The 20,307-nt window shown below is 51.6% G+C and overlaps 1 protein-coding gene across 3 annotated transcripts in view; it reads left to right on the plus strand.

Moving 5' to 3' along the window:
• DAB2IP (DAB2 interacting protein) overlaps positions 1–20,307 on the plus strand; it is a 1,477,580-nt gene that overhangs the window by 182,359 nt on the left and 1,274,914 nt on the right. For 2 of the 3 annotated variants that reach the window (XM_085613692.1, XM_085613691.1), the window contains exon 1: positions 19,388–19,784. The exons of the other annotated variant lie outside the window; for it this stretch is intronic. The gene's annotated coding sequence lies outside the window, so the exon portion shown is untranslated. Of the gene's footprint in view, positions 1–19,387; positions 19,785–20,307 lie in introns of those variants that run through there. 3 annotated transcript variants of the gene reach the window in all.

Raw genomic sequence — 20,307 nt, forward strand, 5'->3', positions numbered from 1 at the left:
GATGTTAAGAAAGGCCATAAAAACATACCTATTTCCCTGCGTGTAGTTCCTGTCTTCTTCCCTGCTAGTCGCTCTGCTGACAGCGCCGGGACGCCCCTTTGCTGGGACAGCTGTTGCGCTATACAAATGGCAGTAACATAACATACCTCAGAAGTGGGTACGTTGGGTAAACCCAGATGTGATGAAGGGTAACCCCAGGAGGTTTAGTTAGATGCCAAAGTAGATCTCTGCAGGGTAAATCCAAATGTGATGAGGATGTAATGAGGGTGCCGCCGGAGGGAAGATACCATACCAGAGGTTTTATGGGCTCCACCCAGGAGCAGTAGATATGCAGCCAAAGACAGCTCAGTAGAATGTCCGAGTGGTCCCTCAAGAAAAGTTGATGGCCCAACCTGCCAGTATGGATGGGATTAAGGATAGATGTGGAAGGAATCTATTTGGATTAAGGAAAAAGAGTTGGATGAATTAAAAAGAAAGATTGTGAGGGGGTGTAAGTGAATTTAATTTACCCTATGACCCTATAATAGTGAATATCCTGCGGGCCATTAGGCTCTGTGATCTTTACATGGATGCCAAAACTGCTCTGCCTGGGGGGAAAGGTTAAACGAGGCGGGAGTAAGTATTGATGAAAGGGGAGGGCTTGAAGTTATTCCATCGAGTGAACAAAAGGGGCTGGCCAAGAATGCCCTACCTCTAGCTAGCAATCCGGATAGTTGGGAGGTGGGCAGAAAGAAAGAGCAGAGTACAACACGTACAAATGAAAAAACTATGCAAGCAAATTAAGCCCATCATTTTTTATAAACATTCACACTCACTCCTGGGTCACAACCAGGATTTTCATATTAAGTAGCAGACAATTTTTAAGCAAAGTCCATGACCTATGTAGGTTATGTTGAGGTTTTTCAACCACTAGGGCTAGTAAAGACAGCTCGGGAAGGGGAATCTAAATCCCAACACAGGCCTCGCTTAAGCTATCTGCACAAGTTAAGATGGTGTTTGCAGTGGGAGATCATGGGACAAGGTAAGGTGGGGTGGGAAGGACACAAGAGGATTCTCTTTACACGGGACCATGTGGAGGCTAATCAGGGACACTTTACTCCTAGCTAGAGATTGGGGTATCTAGGAAGTAGGTTGAATAACAAAGGCAGGTGACCACACCAATAAAGGAGAACACACTGCCAAGAACTAGCAATAATTTAAAAAAACAACAGTCACAATGATTTCTGGGTTAGAACCGGAATGTACACATTGTCAAACCCTGATGGGGGGGAAGGAGCGGGGGTTGTCCCTGGGCAAGGAGAGGCTATAGGACTTGAGACATGGGGGCTGGGGTCATTTTCCTTTGATGTCCTAGGGTCTGTTCTGCTATGGCTCTACAAACTGAGCCAAGTACAGCCCCTTCAGCACTGGACTCTGAATGGTAGAGACGATGAGCTGTTACATACTTCTCCGGGAGGTAAGTGTAGGGGTACACCAAGCTTGTCACTCAATAGACACCCAATAGCGTAATAACTTGAGTGTTCCACCAAATGCTTTACTTTTTAAAAGTTAACTTTTACAGAGATAAGCACTCAGCTGAAGAATCAAGTTTAATACACTCTAAAACACGATACTAGGCACTACAAAAATTAAAGGTCTAAGCGTATCTGATGTAGGGTGATTGTCCTTTGGGTGATACTGGCTCCTCTGCTTCTCCTGCCGCCTCCCATACTCTCTCTTAGTGTTAGGGTACCCTGGTGTGGGTTTCCGGCACTGGTGCAGTAGTTCCCTCCTCTCTCCTGTGTAGTAATGTACACCCAGTGATCGCTCCATTTGGAAGTTCGCTGTAGGCCTTGACTAGGTCTCCATGTGATTCAGGCCATGTCTTCCGCTCCAGGTGGGAAGACTCTCAGTCCTCTGCTCCCACCCTTTGACCAAACGCTGGGCTGCGTGGCAGAATCCAGAGGTAGTGATGAGAGTGCAGCTATCTTAAGGTTGGTGACCTTCTTCCGGACACACCAGTCAGCTGGAGGCTGGACCTCAACAGGCCCTCCTCCTCTTGTGCTGATTGATGAGTTGGTGGCTCAGCTGGGCAGACCTCCAAGGGTTGATGCGGCAAAGTAGTACGCTTGTGAGTCTCATGCCTGGGAGGAGACAGTTGGGTCACTTCTTGGCACTTCACGGACCAGCGGTGTCGTTGAATTGGGTGCACCTCTGGTCCGTGCCTCAGGCCGCCACACAGTAACTCTGGCTCACTTGTCAAGAGCCTCGGGCAGCAGCTTCGTTTAGTGTGGCCAATCTGCTCAAGTACACTTTGGGAAAGTGTTGTGAGGCTAGTCATGACAACTAAGTCCATTTAGGCATGCTTGAGGATGGCCACCAGCCAGGCAAAGTCACTTTATCCGTAGTGCAAACTGCTTGGGCACACTTGAGGGAAGCGACATGGCTGGGACAGAATACTTCGATGTGACAATCTCTTTAGGATCAAATCAGCAGCACCACGGATCATCCACCTCAGTGAGGGCAACAGGATTTGAGCCGCGAGCATACTAGTCACGCTCTCAGAGACCCTGTTAGATGGACCAACTGCATCAGGGTCAACTGCTCTTGCCAACGCTGGTATTTGGCCCCTCATGCAGGGTTGGCTCACTCCTTCCCTCAGGGTACTTCCAGACATTCCAGAACAGGGAGACAGCTCGTCCTCCAGATCAGACTCCAGGTGATGACCCCATATCTCCTGGATGGTGACTGTCAGGCAAACACCAACTTGGGTTGCGCAGTAGCTGTCTGGGTACTTTGTGGAGCACCCCCTCCTTGGCCAGAGAGAACTTAGACCTGGAACAACAAATGGGTCAGCAGCTCCCACTCTTATTGCAGATACAACAGGGAGGGAGGATGTATTCTGTGTTTGCACATCCAGAAACCAAGGTCAACATTAGTTTAGAAATGGAGAGCAATGAGGTGTTTCCTGAAGGTTGTGTTCAGAGCTAGTTTTGTTGGATCAGATGTTTGAGAGTTCCTAGATGTGTTGAACACTCCAAGAAAGTCCTACTTCCTTGCCCTGTTTGCTCTGAAGGAGAGCACCTTGAGCAGGTGGGTACCCCACTTCACAGTCTTCTTGAGTCTAGAGAAATGCATGGCTCTGGCCATGATGGGTGACCATTGGAGTTCAGTTCAGAAAGTTCAGTGGTGATGAGGTCACATTTACGGGACGAATGGACAGGCCTAGCCCCCAAGCGGAACACTGCTTTGTGCGGCGTAAGGGATGTATGGTGGCTCTCGCTAGTACTACATGCCCGTGTCCAGTCTGGAACTAATGAGGACATGGGCGGTGATCTGAGTTGTTCAGGAGCAATGGACAATGGATTTTCTTCAGAGCATGGAGATGAAAGTTAACAGATTTTGCGACCATGTTAATGTGCATGGTGAGTGTAAAGGCAGAGTCAAGTGTGAACACCAGAGATTTAGCAGGTGGGGTGAATATGGGCTTGAGTTTATCCAATTTCAAGTCTGTGATAAAGGCATTGAGTATTCTCCTGAAAGGGATTCAGTACTCTACATTTTTATGTTTGTAGGGAGTTGGAGTTAAAGTGCAGTGTTGAGTGTGGTTGCATGGTAGTAAAAGTTGGTGGTGCATTAGTGGGGATAAAAAAGCTGATAGCTGCCCATGTCGGGTGTAGCTGCCAAGCTGAAATCAGACCCATGGACAAACCCCCTGCCATTGCATGATGTGCCAGACCCCCACAATGGCTGGTGCAGGGGATGGTGACTTTGGTTTGACATATGATTACGTGGTGCACCATCAACTCCACAAATCAACCCCAGAAATGTAAGCAACTTCTTCATACATGAAAGCATGAGAAAATAAAAGCTAAAGCTCTTTCTTAGCAGCCCTATAAAACCGGATTAGAAGGCCAACTCAACTCTAACATGGCATAGAAGTTTTAATGATGTAGAAAGGATACTTTGTCAACATGCTCTCTGAACTTTATGCTGATCAAAGGTCACCATCTGGCAGCACCAGGGTTCTAGTCCTGGAATGTTGTTTGTCATTGCAATGTATTGTGGGCCGTGTAGTATGGAACCAACTTGCACCAGAAGACAAAGATCTGTGATGGAAAGCCCATGACTGGAAACCTGATGTTTCTGCAAGGGTTTCTTGTGATATTAAGGTCTTCTAGAGACCACCTAGAGGTTTTCTACGCTAGAGAAATTTTTAGTACTTGGAAACCTGCTTTGTCCTATGCTATGTGTGATGGGTACATTCAGTGTTGGTATTTTCTGTGCGCTCTGATGTTGGCAGTGAGCTGAGAGACCTTTATTCACTTAAAACAGAACTGGGGGGGTTTTGATTAGGTTTCAAATTTACTAAGTCCTCTAAATCAAAAACTTTGCAATTTTTAAAGCTTCTCTACAATAGCAAAGTGCAAAACACATAAAATGTAAAGCACAGGACAAAAAGGCAGCCTCAATGATACTTCATGGCCATGGAAAGCATTGCCGTTGGTGCGCAAGGCCACTCAAAGAGCCCTGCTTAATAGCCATCTTCCCTCCTCCTGCTTTGAGCCCCTTTCCTGCAATGTTCGAATCCCACTTTGGTTTTGCCCGAGTATCACAGCACCTATAGGGTGAACTTGGGGAGAGCTGCAAGCCATCAGGGTTTCATACTCCAAGGTTTGGCATCCAAAGGACATCCTGCAGCAGGAAATTGCCATAGGAGGTGGGACAAACATGTTTAACTACGCCTCAGCGAATCAGGTGAAGACAGGAAAGTTCACACATCCTCTCTAGAAAGAGCTTTCCAAACGTTGTCCAATTATGCAGGATTTGCACAAACTTTGGCCAACCCTAGAATTGGACAACCTGCATTTTCAAATAAAATTATTTTTGTCCTATCTGTTACAAAATAGACAAACTCTTCCAAAACTTTCCTAATCTCGCCAAACGTCATCTAGTTCGCCACTTAAATACTCGCTGTACAATCAAAAATATTCTCAAATGTTGCTGTAAAATCACTGTTAAGCTATTTGCACATCACATCCCAAGTGCAAGTGATAATAAGTATAATATGAAAAGCAAAACTGAAAGTCCCAGTATGCAAAGTAATGCTTAAGATTGGATGGGCTGCTAACACCAGTCCTAAAAGGATGCTGGGGTTCCTTATCAGTAAAATGCATCACTCCGAGTCATGGTCTTCCTCATCGCAGTCTTCAGCAAGTGAGCAATAGTCTCCTCCCCCACCCCACCTTTAAGGGTTTGACTCTGGCGTGCTTGTGTCGGCCATATTGGTAGCGGTGAATATTTTTTTACTAACACAGGCGCCGACTGTTGAGAAGCAGGCTAGCGCTCACTTGATAAAGACTGTAATGAGGAAGGCTGGTGAGGGGGTGTTGTAGTATGTGTTTCTCTGCATGCTTTCGTTGCTGTAGAGTGAAGGATGTAAGGGCATGTCTTGCTCTGCATGGTATCCTGAAGTGCCTTCTATCTGTCTCTAGAGGCACTACTCACTTTGTATAGTAGTTGGGAGTCTGTTTGAATGGAAAAGAGAATGCTTTGCATGGTGCTTGGTGTTACTGGGGGCCTAATTGTCCATTCTTCCCGATTCCATTCATGAGCAAAACATTCAATGCAGATTTTCCCTATGCACTCTGGTTCTTGGAGTCCTGATTTTCTCCATTATAATCTCAGGGCTTCACCAGAGACCTTGGAAAATGTAGGGCTCTGTAAGTGGCTGGCTGTATGGTTTGTGTTGTGCCTGTGTTGGTAGTGGGTAAGAGAGGTGCCCTGCTCTGCTGAGTGGAGTGTGTGATTTTCTGTAGGGAGACTCCTGCTCTGTTTTGTTTGTTGTAGTCTACCATTGCTGTAGTTGATATTAGTGGCTGACATAGGTATTGTTAGGTCTGTCCACTTTGTTTTTGCTGTTGTTTAGACAAATGTGGGTAAATGTTCACCCTGTGCTTTGTTTGTATTTGTCTGGCTGGCTGTCTGGGGAGAGGTGGACCTGCTTTCAGTGCTGGGCATTCTGTTGCAGTCTAGTAGTGTGACGTCTGAGTTGCTGGCTGGGGTAGTCTTCTGTATAGCTTGCTGTAATCTGTTACTGTGTCTTGAAAAGGGTGTTATTTTTGCTCTGAATGGGTCGTAGTTTGTGCGTTGTTTAAAAAGTTGTGGAAACTTCCATCTCGCTTTAGTGTTTTTGTGTTGGTCTTAGTGGAGGCCTGGGAGTGGGTAAGCCTATTCTTGCTGCTCAACAGTATATTGTAGTCTAGGTGCTTGTTAGCTGAGTGCTGGCTGGAGCAGTCCGGCTCTGTGTGGATTGTTGGATTCCTTTAGTCTCGGTTGATGCCTTTGAGGGGGTTTGGGTTGGTGTTTTATTTATTTATAGTTTTATATAGCACAAACTAAACCCAAATGATGAAGGAATGCAGGACTGGAACAATAAGTAAGCACTTCTGAGAAATGGTAACAGTCCGGAAAAATTACACATCTACTTCAGGCAGTTGTTGCGTATGTTTCCAAAGTATCACTTCCATGCTGTGCTTTTTTTTAGGTGCACCAAGCGAGTTTCCACTGTGCTCTGTGTGATGCATTGTGGTTAGTGGATGCATTGTGGTAAGTGATGTGGAGAAATGTAGTTCTGCACACTTTGGTGCCGATTAGGATCCTGGAAAAACCGGGTACGAACCGTCGGTCGGAGCGTTTTCTCCGTCCGACTCGTACCCGGGTCAAAAACATTACAAACATGGAAGTACGATTCGCACGGAAACACCATTTCCGTACGAGTCGTACAAAACACCGACCGACGAAAATATACATACGAATGTGATCCGGGAATGCTCCGACGTGACATCGGGACGCTTTCAGGCAGCGTTTCACGACCCAGGAAGTACGAATCGAACCGACAGCAGTCCGGACGGCAATATTTTTACGGCACCCAAAAAGTGCCGGAAAAGCGAAGTACGCTGCGAAACGACCAGATTAGGGGGCCCAGTACGCGCCGTACCCCCCCCCAGCCCCCGTGATTACGCGCCGAACCCCCCCGTGTATGTACACCCGTGTACGTACGCGCCAAACCCCCCGTGTATGTATACCTGTGTACGTACGCGCCGAACCCCCCGTGTATGTACACCTGTGTACGTACGAGTCGTACCCCCACCTGTGTATGTACACCTGTGTACGTACGAGTCGTACCCCCACAATGTATGTACACCTGTGTACGTACGAGTCGTACCCCCACCCGTGTATGTACAGTGCGTACCCCCAGCGCTACGCGCTGGGGGTACGCACCGTACCCCTACTACCTACTACCCCTTACTACCTACTTACCTTTCGCAAGGCTCTCAAAACATTGTTGTTCAACAACCAATAGGGTTTTCTTTTGCGTCTGTTTACACTGGCTCCTTTCACTCTTATGTTTGGTTAAACTATTGTCTTTACTCTCTTTATCTGCCAGAAGGTTCTGGCGCATAGACACCCACGGGTAGTAGTGCACTTTATAAATCACAATTTCATTTCATTTCATAGGTTATCGTAGTCTGTCAGTGTGTTGTCTGACTTGCTGGCTGGGGTTGCCCTGCTCTGCATAGGTTGAAGTACTCTGTCTGTGAATTGTCTGAGTGGCTGGCTGTGGTGGCCTCGCTCTGATTAGTTTGTTATTGTCTTTCCTTGTGCTTTCTGAGTGGTTGGTTGTGGGACCCTGGCATTCAAAAGTTGCTTGAGTCAGTCAGCATGCTTGTCAAAGTGACTGACTGTGGTATCCTTTCCATACCTAAGTTGTTGTACTCTGTCGGTGTGCTTCCCTGAGTAGTTGACTGGAGAGGAAGCATGTCCTGCTCTGAATGGGTCGTCATATTCTTTCTATGTGTTTGTTTGAGTGACTAGCTGTGGTAGCCCTGCTCTACATAGGTTATTAAATTCTGTCAGTGTGCTCTATGAGCGGCTGGTTGTGTTAGCCCTGGTGCATGGAATGTTATAGTCGCTGAGTGCTATCTTAGTGCCTGACTGTGGTAGCCCTGCTCTACCTATTTTGTTGTACTCTGGCAGTGTGCTGGCCTGAGTGGTTGGTTGTTGTAGCTCTGGTGTGCATGAGTTGTACTCTGTTGATTCACTTGTCTGAGTGCTTGGTTGTGGTAGCCCTGGTGTGCATGAGTTTTTGCACTCTGTCGATGCACTTCTCCGAGTGCTTGGTTGTGGTAGCTCATGTGCATAGGTTGTTATAGTCTGTCAGTGTGCTCTCAGAGTGGCTGGCTGTAGTAGCCCTACTCTGCATGGGGAGTTGTAGTCTGTCAACATGCTTGTCTGAGTGGTTGGTTGTGGTAGCCCTGCTGTGCATAAATTGTTGTACTCTGTAAGTGCGCTTCACGGAGTGGTTGGTTGTGGTAGGCCTGTGAATGCGTTGTTATAGTCTGACAACGTGCTTGGCTGAGTGGCTGACTGTATTAGCCCTGCTCTGTCTGCCTGTGTTTTTCACTCTGTCATTGCACTACCCCGAGTGGTTGATTTTGGTAGCACTGGTAAGAATGATTTATTGTACTCTGTTGGTGCGGCTCTCTGAGTGGCTGCATATAGTAACCCTGCTCTTCTTTTCTAGTTTGTTGCACTCTGTCGGTGCACTACCCTGAGTGGTTTGTTGTTAAAGTGCTGGTGTGCATGAGTTGCTGTACTCTGTCGGTGCACTACCCTTCGTGGTTGGTTGCTGAAGTCCTGGTGTGTACGAGTTGCTGTACTCTGTCAGTGCACTACCCTGAGTGGTTGACTGTGGAATCCTTGCCCTGCCTATGTTGTTAGACTCTGTTGGTGCACTACCCTGAGTGGTTGGTTGTTAAAGTCCTGGTGTGCATGAGTTGTTGCACTCTGTAAGTGCTCTACCCTGAGTGGTTGTTTGTTGATGTCCTGGCGTGCACGAGTTGTTGTACTCTGCCAGTGTGCTAGCCTGAGTGGCCGGGTGTTGTAGGCCTGGTGTGCATGAGTTGTACTCGGTTAGTGCGCTTCCCTGAGTAGTTGGCTTTGGTAGCCAAGGTGGATGCTTTGTTATAGTCTGTCAGTGTGCTTGGCTGAGTGGCTAACTGTAAAATCCTTGCCCTACCTATGTTGTTGCACTCTGTCACTACACTACCCTGAGCGGTTGGTTGTTAAAGTCCTGGTGTGCATTAGTTGTTGTACTCTGTCAGTGCACTTCCGTGAGTGGTTGGTTGTGGTAGCCTTGGTGCATGCATGTTATTGTCTGTCAGCGTGCTTGGCTGAGTGGCTGACTGTAGAATCCTTGCACTGTCTATGTTATTGTGCTCTGTCAGTGGGCTTCCCTGAATGGTTGGTTGTGGTAGCCTTGGTGCATGCATTGTTATAGTCTGTCAGCGTGCTTGGCTGTGTGGCTGCCTGTACTAGCCCTGCTCTTCCTGCTTGTGTTTTTTCACTCTGTCAGTGATCTACCCTGAGTGGTTGGTTGTTGAAGTCCTGATGTGCATGAGTTGTTGTACTCTGTCAGTGCACTATATTGAGTGGTCGGTTGTGGTAGACCTGGTGTACATGAGTTGTGCTATGTTGGTGCGCTTTCCCAAGTGGTTGGCTGTGGTAGCCCTGGTGCATGTTTTGTTATAGTCTGTCAGCGTTCTTGGCTGAGTGGCTGCCTGTACTAGACCTGCTCTGCCTGTCTGTGCTGCTGAACTATGAGTGCTATACCCTGAGTGGTTGGTTGAACTTGTGGAAGTCCTGGTGTGCATGAGCTGTTGTACTCTTTCAGTACACTACCCTGAGTGGTTGGCTGTAAAAGAAGTCCTGGTGTGCACAAGTTGTTGTACTCTGTCAGCACACTACCCTGAGTGGTCGGCTGTTGAAGTCCTGGTGTGCATGAGTTGTTGCTCTCTGTCAGTGCTTTACCCTGAATGGTTGGTTGTTGAAGTCCTGGTGTGCACGAGTTGTTGTACTCTGTCGATGCTCTCTACCCTGGAGTGGTTGGTTGTGGAGTCCTGGTGTGCACGAGTTGTTGTCTCCTGTCGGTGCTCTACCCTGAGTGGTTGGTTGTGGAGTCCTGGTGTGCACGAGTTGTTGTGCTCTGTCTTTGCGCTGGCTGAGTGGTTGTTGTACTCCTGTTGTGCTCGAGTTGTTGTCCCCTGTCAGTGCGCTGGCCGAGTGGCTGGCCGGACGGCTACGCATGTCCTGCTGGTGCTCACCATGCCTGCCCATTGTCTGCACTCTGCAGTCATAGTGCCAATATCGGCAACAGTTGTCCCAAAACACATAAGTACATAAGTAAGACACACAACACTGTATTGTGAGTGGAGAAATATTGCTGCAGGTTTATTAGCATAACCAATATGCAAACATAGTGGGTTATCTTACGGGTGATCCCAGGGCAGGCCAGCCCCTGCGCCGCCTGCCCGTCTGATAAGCCTAGAGTCACCATGGCAACGCCAACTGGTGTATAACAACTATTGGGAGGGTCCCCCCATCCCATCTGTGGACCACCAGTCCACTTGCTTCCCACGCCCCCCGTGATGGGTGGGCGGAGCATACATGGCAGCCCCCGGTTGCTCAGACCCACAACCGCCTGTCGGCTAACGGGGCGCCGTCGTTCTTCCAGGGGACACGCTAAACATCCCTGGGTATCCTGGCTTAGCACCCCACGATGCTGCTGCATGATGTACCCCTTGGTATGTGCAGATCCTGGATCGCCCTGTAACTCCTCCTGCAACACAAAGTAACATTTGTTAGAAGACCTAGCCCCCCATTGTCCCTCCGGATGCCGGGTAAGCGGAGGGGCGGGCAAGGCGAACGAGCGGACAAGAGGGCGAGGAGGGGGCGGGGACAGAATATATACCCCTGTCTCCTCCCCGCCTCCGCCGGAAGCAGCCCTCTGCTGGGGTCTCCCCTGGAGTAGCCCAGGGACTCGCCCTCCCACCCCTGTGCCTTCCTGTGGCACTAAGGCGGCCGCCCTCTAAGGGGCGGGCCGCTGCGCAACCCCCCCCCCCCCCCCGGGCAGCCTTACATAGTGCCAATATCGGCAACAGTTGTCCCAAAACACATAAGTACATAAGTAAGACACACGACACTGTATTGTGAGTGGAGAAATATTCCTGCAGGTTTATTAGCATAACCAATATGCAAACATGGTGGGTTATCTTACGGGCGATCCCAGGGCAGGCCAGCCCCTGCGCCGCCTGCCCGTCTGATAAGCCTAGAGTCACCATGGCAACGCCAACTGGTGTATAACAACTATTGGGAGGGTCCCCCCCTCCCATCTGTGGACCACCAGTCCACTTGCTTCCCACGCCCCCCCGTGATGGCAGCCCCCGGTTGCTCAGACCCACAACCGCCTGTCGGCTAACGGGGCGCCGTCGTTCTTCCAGGGGACACGCTAAACATCCCTGGGTATCCTGGCTTAGCACCCCACGATGCTGCTGCATGATGTACCCCTTGGTATGTGCAGACCCTGGATCGCCCTGTAACTCCTCCACAGCCATGGGAGTGGCCACCGTCACTACCAGAGCCCCCCACCAAGGTACCCCTATTATTTGCAACCCGCAGCTGCCAGTGCTTCCCCTAGATCCAGTAAAAATAAATCCATGCCTAAATCAGAGAGGTGAACCCCATCACCCTTCAGACATCCTGTTGATTTGGCATGCAGAAGGCCATGCCTGATGAAGCCAAAGCCTCTTTGCTCAGTGAACTTGCGCATGGCGCTGTTAACTTTTTTTCTAGACACCTCGATGGCGTCTCCTGAGCGGGCTCCTTGCCAAATAGCGCGTGGTGTCATCTCAGACCACCACAGTTCGCACGGCCCCAGCAACACGCTCAACTTGCAGAAAGTGTCCCTCATGTCTTGGAGCAAAGCTCTCCTTCCTAGTGATGTGAGGTCATTTCCCCCCAGGTGAACCACCAAAAGGTTGGGCGGGAGCCACCCTCCCTGGAGTCTCTGCTTCACTTTCCGTAACAGTTCGCACCAGCGCAAGCCTGGGAATCCCAACCACGTGATGTCTGTGGCGACAAACCCATTCCGCCACTCTCTTGCCTCCGCCCATTGTGCCAGTCTCGCAATAATTGAGTGACCAATTACCCACACCTTCGTTCCTAATAAAGAGAAAATTGGTTTTGAATATATGTTTATTATACGGAAAAAACATCTGCACATCTACAGTCAAGGTCTACGTCAAACAGGAGCAAAAGAAAGAGGGGGAGGCCTGACAGAGTCTAGGTCCCGATGAAGCAGTCAAACAAATTGTTCCCACAGCCCCCGCGGCCACTCCTAGGGCCGAATGTATCGCTTGAAGCACTGCGATTCCCAGCGCCCCACCTTCATGATACCTTCTGAGGGCAGACCTGCCAAGAACGCTGTGGTGGCCGCCCCTATGCGGAACGAATGGCTGCTGAATTTTTTGTTCCTAACCTCATGGCCAGACAGCCGTAGGCAGGCCTGTAGGATGTGGTCCACTTGGAATCTAGTGACCGGGAGGCCATCCGGATGCACCAGTAGGTAACCCGCCCCCCGCGGGCGGAGCGGCAGGTAAGTTCTGACCCATGCTACCGGGCAATATCTCTCATCCCCCAGGCTGTGTAGCACAATCAACCTCCTTCGCCCTAACTGGTCAGTTTTGGACTGTCTCATGACAATTCTCAGGCAACCCGGCTCCAGTCCTACGTCATTCACGTTCAGGGCCACCCCCGAGGAGTCAGATCTAGAGCGAGCCACTAGTTCCCCGATCCTGAAGGCACCAAAGAAAGCTAGGGAAAAACAGGCCGAGAACAGTGTAGCTTCGTACCCTGAGTGAGTGACCCGGACCATACAATCCAACATCCCTTGTAATAGTGAGAAACTGATGGGGGACCTGGGATCAGGGGAGCGCGGAAACATCTTGGCCCACCCTCGCAAGGCTGCTTTGATGACAAAAGCCTTGGTGGGATCGGACTGCCCCCTGAGTTTGGCGTGGTGGCCGATGGCAGCGAGGTCTTACCCGCTATCCAGGAATGCGTTTTGCCCTCCTCTCTTGCCCACAGAAGGAATTGTTGGACTCTAAGCTCCAGGGCCACCTGATCCTCCTCCCAGGCCCCTGTAATCGCACAGAAAAGAGTGACACAGCTCCCGTAGCGCTTCGCAGTTCTGGGGGCTAAGGACCGTTCTCCCAGTTCACTCATCCGTGGTCCCACTTCAGCAGCCGCCACAAGTGTGGCGGGAAAGGAGTCCCCTCTTGACGTGCGCTCGGCCAGGCCTCCCGGAAGCGGTGCCACTGAAATCGAGACAAAGAGTCAGCGGCAACATTAGAAATCCCTTGAATGTGCCTGGCCCTGCACTCTACGTTGTTTAATAGGCAGGCCCTGACAAGCTCTTGCAGTAGGCACAGGACCAGGGGGCAGCTGGCAGACTGGGATTTGATGGCCTGCACCACCGCTAGATTGTCTGACCAAAAAAGCACTCGTTTCGCGGACAGGACCCTGGGCCAGAGATGAAATGCTACCACAATTGGGAAGAGTTCAAGGACGGTGATCTTGGACGTGACCTTTTTCTTGTGCCAGGCATTAGGCCACCTCTCTACACACCACTCCTTGTCCAAAATCACTCCGAACCCTTCCCGGCCAGACGCGTCAGAGAAGAGGGCAAGCTCCCGGTTGCTAGCCCAGGGGTCGCGCCAGATGACAGCCCCATTGAAGTTGACTAGGAAATCTGCCCACATCATAAGATCTTTACGCATCCCCTTGTTCAACTTAACCATGTGATGCTTCCTACTCACAGAGGCCGTGGCTCTAGCTATCCTTCTCGCAAAGGCCCTGCCTGCGGGGATGACTCTGGCAGCAAAGTTTAGCTTCCCCAGGAGGCTCTGAATGGCTGCCAAGGAAACCTTCTCCTTCCCTACCACTTGACTGATCTGTTCTCTCAGGTCCCGTACCTTGTCAGCTGGCAGCCTGGCCTCCCCTGCCACTGTGTCCAACTCAATACCTAGGAAAGAGAGGACCTGAGCCGGACCCTCAGTTTTCTTGGGGGCTAAGGGAACGCCAAGGTGATGCATCAGAACCTGGAAATCAGCGAGGGCTGCCCTGCATTCCTGAGTGCCATCCCTCCCGATGAATAAGAAATCATCTAAATAATGGGAGACCCCAGAAACGCCGTAGGAGTGCTGGAAGGCCCATTGAAGGAAGGAGCTGAAGGCCTCGAAGAAGGCACAGGAGACCGCGCACCCCGTGGGCATGCACTTGTCAAAGTAGTACATGCCGTCCACCTTGAAACCCAGCAGGTGTTGACTGCTCGGGTGCACTGGTAGTAAACGAAAGGCCGACTCAATGTCGGCCTTCGCTAACCATGCTCCTTTGCCAGCCCTCCTTACCAGGTCAAGCGCGACATCCAATGTACAATAAGACACGGAGCATGAGCCCTCCTGAAGGCCGTGGTTTACTGAGCCCCCCTCCGGGTAGGACAGGTGGTGGATCAGTCTGAAGGACCCTGGGTCTTTTTTAGGGACCAAGCCGAGGGGGGAGACTACAAAGTTATCTAACGGGGGCTCCCTGAAAGGACCCGCCACCCGTCCCAACCTCAGTTTCTTCTGAACTTTTTCTTTTAAGACCTGTGGAAGGACCCTGGCAGATCTGAGGTTCTCCGCATCGCGACCGGACATGGGACCTACATATGGTATGGTGAAGCCCACCGAGAAACCTTCCAGCAGGAGCGCACTGTCAGAAGTGAGGGGGTACAGTCTGAGTAGATCGAGCATGCGGTCAAGGATGACAGGGGAAGGACCCTTGCTGGCATGGGGCGCAGGCGCACAGGCGACTGACGAGGTGCCTGGAGGACTCGCGTACTGGGTGAGGTAGGCGCTACTGAGCACGGGGGAAGGGAGGGGGGGGGAGAGGCCACCGCTAGGGGGGGGCGGAGGCGGCTCAGGAGGACGGTTTGAAGGAGTCAGCAGGCTTCTTGTCCTGTTTGGCTTGGCAAGAGGAAGCGGGGTGACACCCCCCGCACTTGCTGCATGAGTGCTGAAAACGGCACTTGACCCCCCAAGAGCATGCGCCGGCATTGAATAGATTGCAAGTCCCAGGAGAGACACGCTTGGCCCCTCCCCCCCTGCCACCTCCCCTGCGCCCCCCCCCGAAAGGACTGCCTAGCGGGCTTAGAAATAGGCTGGGAATTCCCTGGCTGGCCGCCCCCCGCTCCTGACCCCTTGGGAAGAGAGGCAGAGCTCTGGGTTCCCCGAGACCCCATGTGGTCCATCCACAGCTGTACCTCTTTCTGGTCCCATTCCATCTCTGGGCAAATGCCATCTTCTTTCTGAACTCACGGTCATAATTGAGCCACCCTTCCCCGCCCCACTTCTGCGACTCAGTGTGAATTAGCCGCTGGTACAATACGAACGCCTGACCCTGTTCGGGAAATTTTTCAAGGATAACCGATTGTAAAATGGAGAAAGCGGATAGCCAGTTGTCTATGGTTTTATCCGGCCACTGCTGGAACCTGACCTTCTTATCGTCTTCCTTTCCCCCAAGCCTGTGCGCGTCTTGCCCATGCTGACCCAGCAGAAGTAGAGAAAAGATGTCCAAGAATTCGCGCCTCCAGATGAATTCCTTTACTGCCAAGGGAACCTCCCAGATCAGCGAGCTATGCCCAGACAGGAGCGGGGCATGAGTAACCTCCTTCTTGGCTGAGGTCTGCAGAGCTGGTCCTGATACTGCTGCGCTAACTAGCTGTGTGGACGAGCTGGCCCCTTGGGCGGGGGAGGGGGCGGTGGACTGAAGGACGGCAGCAGGCTGCCCGGTTGGCGGCTCACCTCCAGCTGGTTGTCGCTGCTCTCCCCCTGCAGGGAGGGGCCCTGGTGCGGGGGGGCCAGCGGGAGCCGCCATCTCCTGCCTGGCGGACATCTCAGAACCTGCCGCCGCCGGCTCCGCGCTCCTGGGCAAGGGAATGGTTGGTGTGCACGGCACCGTAGACAGCTCAGGGGCCTGACGACATGTCCCTTGCGGTGCCCAAATGGTGGCTGCAGCGGAGGGGTTCCCTCCCGCACTGTCAGCAATCGGCAGTCCCTCGGCTGAAGCTGCCCGCGAGAAACCAGCCCTGACCTCTTCCATGAAATTCTTAAGGGTGTCATTGAGATTGGCCAGGTTTTCCCTGGATGCAAAGTTGGGGGAAGGTGTGCTCAAACTGTTGGAGGGGGCCGGGCCGGCCGGCGACGGCAGGGGCGGGTGCCCGGTTGTGCCCTTGATGGTGGGCACCAAGCGGATCCTGTGTGCTGGTACTTCAGCCGGGAAATCTCTGACGGTGGCCCTGCGGATACGTTTGGACCGGGGCGGGCCCGCCTCGTCAGTCGACTCTTGTCCCGTCGTGGGACCACCAGAAATGACCCCAGAGTCGTCAGGGCTGCTGGCCTTGAGGAGGTCGGCAGCCCAGGCCAGTCCTTTGGATTTAGCGAGTTCAATAATTGCCGCTATCTGTGCGTCCTGCGAGTTGCCCTGCTGGGTCTCATCGACCTGAGACGGCGTCGAGAAGAGCGCTGGGGTACCCTCACTATCCATCTCGGACTGGGTCCTAACCTGCAAGAGAAATGAACGTAAGCTGCGCATAGACACCCACGGGTAGTAGTGCACTTTATAAATCACAATTTCATTTCATTTCATAGGTTATCGTAGTCTGTCAGTGTGTTGTCTGACTTGCTGGCTGGGGTTGCCCTGCTCTGCATAGGTTGAAGTACTCGGTCTGTGAATTGTCTGAGTGGCTGGCTGTGGTGGCCTCGCTCTGATTAGTTTGTTATTGTCTTTCCTTGTGCTTTCTGAGTGGTTGGTTGTGGGACCCTGGCATTCAAAAGTTGCTTGAGTCAGTCAGCATGCTTGTCAAAGTGACTGACTGTGGTATCCTTTTCATACCTAAGTTGTTGTACTCTGTCGGTGTGCTTCCCTGAGTAGTTGACTGGAGAGGAAGCATGTCCTGCTCTGAATGGGTCGTCATATTCCTTCTATGTGTTTGTTTGAGTGACTAGCTGTGGTAGCCCTGCTCTACATAGGTTATTAAATTCTGTCAGTGTGCTCTATGAGCGGCTGGTTGTGGTAGCCCTGGTGCATGGAATGTTATAGTCTCTGAGTGCTATCTTAGTGCCTGACTGTGGTAGCCCTGCTCTACCTATTTTGTTGTACTCTGGCAGTGTGCTGGCCTGAGTGGTTGGTTGTTGTAGCTCTGGTGTGCATGAGTTGTACTCTGTTGATTCACTTGTCTGAGTGCTTGGTTGTGGTAGCCCTGGTGTGCATGAGTTTTTGCACTCTGTCGATGCACTTCTCCGAGTGCTTGGTTGTGGTAGCTCATGTGCATAGGTTGTTATAGTCTGTCAGTGTGCTCTCAGAGTGGCTGGCTGTAGTAGCCCTACTCTGCATGGGGAGTTGTAGTCTGTCAACATGCTTGTCTGAGTGGTTGGTTGTGGTAGCCCTGCTGTGCATAAATTGTTGTACTCTGTAAGTGCGCTTCACGGAGTGGTTGGTTGTGGTAGGCCTGTGAATGCATTGTTATAGTCTGACAGCGTGCTTGGCTGAGTGGCTGACTGTATTAGCCCTGCTCTGTCTGCCTGTGTTTTTCACTCTGTCATTGCACTACCCAGAGTGGTTGATTTTGGTAGCACTGGTAAGAATGATTTATTGTACTCTGTTGGTGCGGCTCTCTGAGTGGCTGCCTATAGTAACCCTGCTCTTCTTTTCTAGTTTGTTGCACTGTGTCAGTGCACTACCCTTCGTGGTTGGTTGCTGAAGTCCTGGTGTGTACGAGTTGCTGTACTCTGTCAGTGCACTACCCTGAGTGGTTGACTGTGGAATCCTTGCCCTGCCTATGTTGTTAGACTCTGTCGGTGCACTACCCTGAGTGGTTGGCTGTTGAAGTCCTGGTGTGCATGAGTTGTTGCACTCTGTAAGTGCTCTACCCTGAGTGGTTGGTTGTTGATGTCCTGGCGTGCACGAGTTGTTGTACTCTGCCAGTGTGCTAGCCTGAGTGGCCGGGTGTTGTAGGCCTGGTGTGCATGAGTTGTACTCGGTTAGTGCGCTTCCCTGAGTAGTTGGCTTTGGTAGCCAAGGTGGATGCTTTGTTATAGTCTGTCAGTGTGCTTGGCTGAGTGGCTAACTATAGAATCCTTGCCCTGCCTATGTTGTTGCACTCTGTCACTACACTACCCTGAGCGGTTGGTTGTTAAAGTCCTGGTGTGCATTAGTTGTTGTACTCTGTCAGTGCACTTCCGTGAGTGGTTGGTTGTGGTAGCCTTGGTGCATGCATTGTTATTGTCTGTCAGCGTGCTTGGCTGAGTGGCTGACTGTAGAATCCTTGCACTGTCTATGTTATTGTGCTCTGTCAGTGGGCTTCCCTGAGTGGTTGGTTGTGGTAGCCTTGGTGCATGCATTGTTATAGTCTGTCAGCGTGCTTGGCTGTGTGGCTGCCTGTACTAGCCCTGCTCTTCCTGCTTGTGTTTTTTCACTCTGTCAGTGATCTACCCTGAGTGGTTGGTTGTTGAAGTCCTGATGTGCATGAGTTGTTGTACTCTGTCAGTGCACTATATTGAGTGGTCGGTTGTGGTAGACCTGGTGTACATGAGTTGTGCTATGTTGGTGCGCTTTCCCAAGTGGTTGGCTGTGGTAGCCCTGGTGCATGTTTTGTTATAGTCTGTCAGCGTTCTTGGCTGAGTGGCTGCTCTGCCTGTCTGTGCTGCTGAACTATCAGTGCTATACCCTGAGTGGTTGGTTGAACTTGTGGAAGTCCTGGTGTGCATGAGCTGTTGTACTCTTTCAGTACACTACCCTGAGTGGTTGGCTGTAAAAGAAGTCCTGGTGTGCACAAGTTGTTGTACTCTGTCAGCACACTACCCTGAGTGGTCGGCTGTTGAAGTCCTGGTGTGCATGAGTTGTTGCTCTCTGTCAGTGCTTTACCCTGAATGGTTGGTTGTTGAAGTCCTGGTGTGCACGAGTTGTTGTACTCTGTCGGTGCTCTCTACCCTGGAGTGGTTGGCTGTGGAGTCCTGGTGTGCACGAGTTGTAGCACTCTGTCGGTGCTCTCTACCCTGAGTGGTTGGTTGTGTAGTCCTGGTGTGCACGAGTTGTTGTACTCTGTCGGTGCTCTCTACCCTGGAGTGGTTGGCTGTGGAGTCCTGGTGTGCACGAGTTGTAGCACTCTGTCGGTGCTCTCTACCCTGAGTGGTTGGTTGTTGAAGTCCTGGTGTGCACGATTTGTTGTCTCCTGTCGGTGCTCTACCCTGAGTGGTTGGTTGTGGAGTCCTGGTGTGCACGAGTTGTTGTGCTCGGTCGGTGCGCTGGCTGAGTGGTTGTTGTACTCCTGTTGTGCTCGAGTTGTTGTCCCCTGTCAGTGCGCTGGCCGAGTGGCTGGCCGGACGGCTACGCATGTCCTGCTGGTGCTCGCCATGCCTGCCCATTGTCTGCACTCTGCAGTCATTCATCTCGGGGCTGCTGCTGCGAGAGCCGGGCAGGGCTGGCCGGGAGGAGGGCCGGCCTCCAGGGCTGCAGCCTGATTGGAGTGCTGAAGCGTGAGGCCGGGGATGCCATCTGCTGTGAAGGAGTTCGGGAGTCCCGCAGCCGACCTGCCTGGGAGGGGGCTCCTGTAGCACGGGGCAGCGACCACCGACGCGCCACCCACGCTTCCTCGTCCTGCTCACGTTGGAATCTGGATTCTAGGGTTCTGGACTCTGGGGCGTCCGAGACCCCAGCCCCCCGCGCTCGAGAGGGCGTCAGAGAGAGGGGCGCAGGGGAGCCGGCGCATGTCAAGGCAACTTGTTGATTGGGGAGCCAGCAGCCGGCATGGAATGCGGTTAGGATTCCCCGACCTTGGAGTTCGCAGACCCCGGCAGCCGCTGAAGGTAAGGCCGTGTGCACGCAGCAAACATGTTCATTGCACCTCTCGGCAGCTGCTGGCATGCGACTGCTTGTCGATCCCTCCTGCTGGGGTCCCACTCCCCTTTTCTGCACCTCGGGGCTCTTTGTAAAGTTAAACACTAGCATTTTGTATCTGACTGCAGGTTTGGGGCTTGCACTGTGTGCGGGATCACGAATGATGCTGTGGGAACAAGCGCCAAAGTGTTGTGAAGCGCGTTAAGTACTGTGGAGCGCTACACGTGGAACATATGGCAGCGCGGAGACATGTTAATGGTTACTTTGGAAAGTGGTCCAATCTAGTTTCACCTGGATGCGTTTTTAATGTTTAATGTAGATTCTGGGGAGGTGCTATAGATGTGTGCCCGAGAAAATGTATATATCGGAAATGTGTACTTTAGCCTTAACCGATAAAGTGCACTGGGATGTTTGCGTCGATGCACCCAAAACTCAGTCACCTGTAAAGCATGCGAGGGGGCAACTCAAAACATGCCCTGGAGGCGACTGATG

The sequence above is a fragment of the Triturus cristatus genome, chromosome 1_2, assembly GCF_964204655.1.
Source record: "Triturus cristatus chromosome 1_2, aTriCri1.1, whole genome shotgun sequence".
In the NCBI taxonomy this organism is placed as follows: Eukaryota; Metazoa; Chordata; class Amphibia; order Caudata; family Salamandridae; genus Triturus; species Triturus cristatus.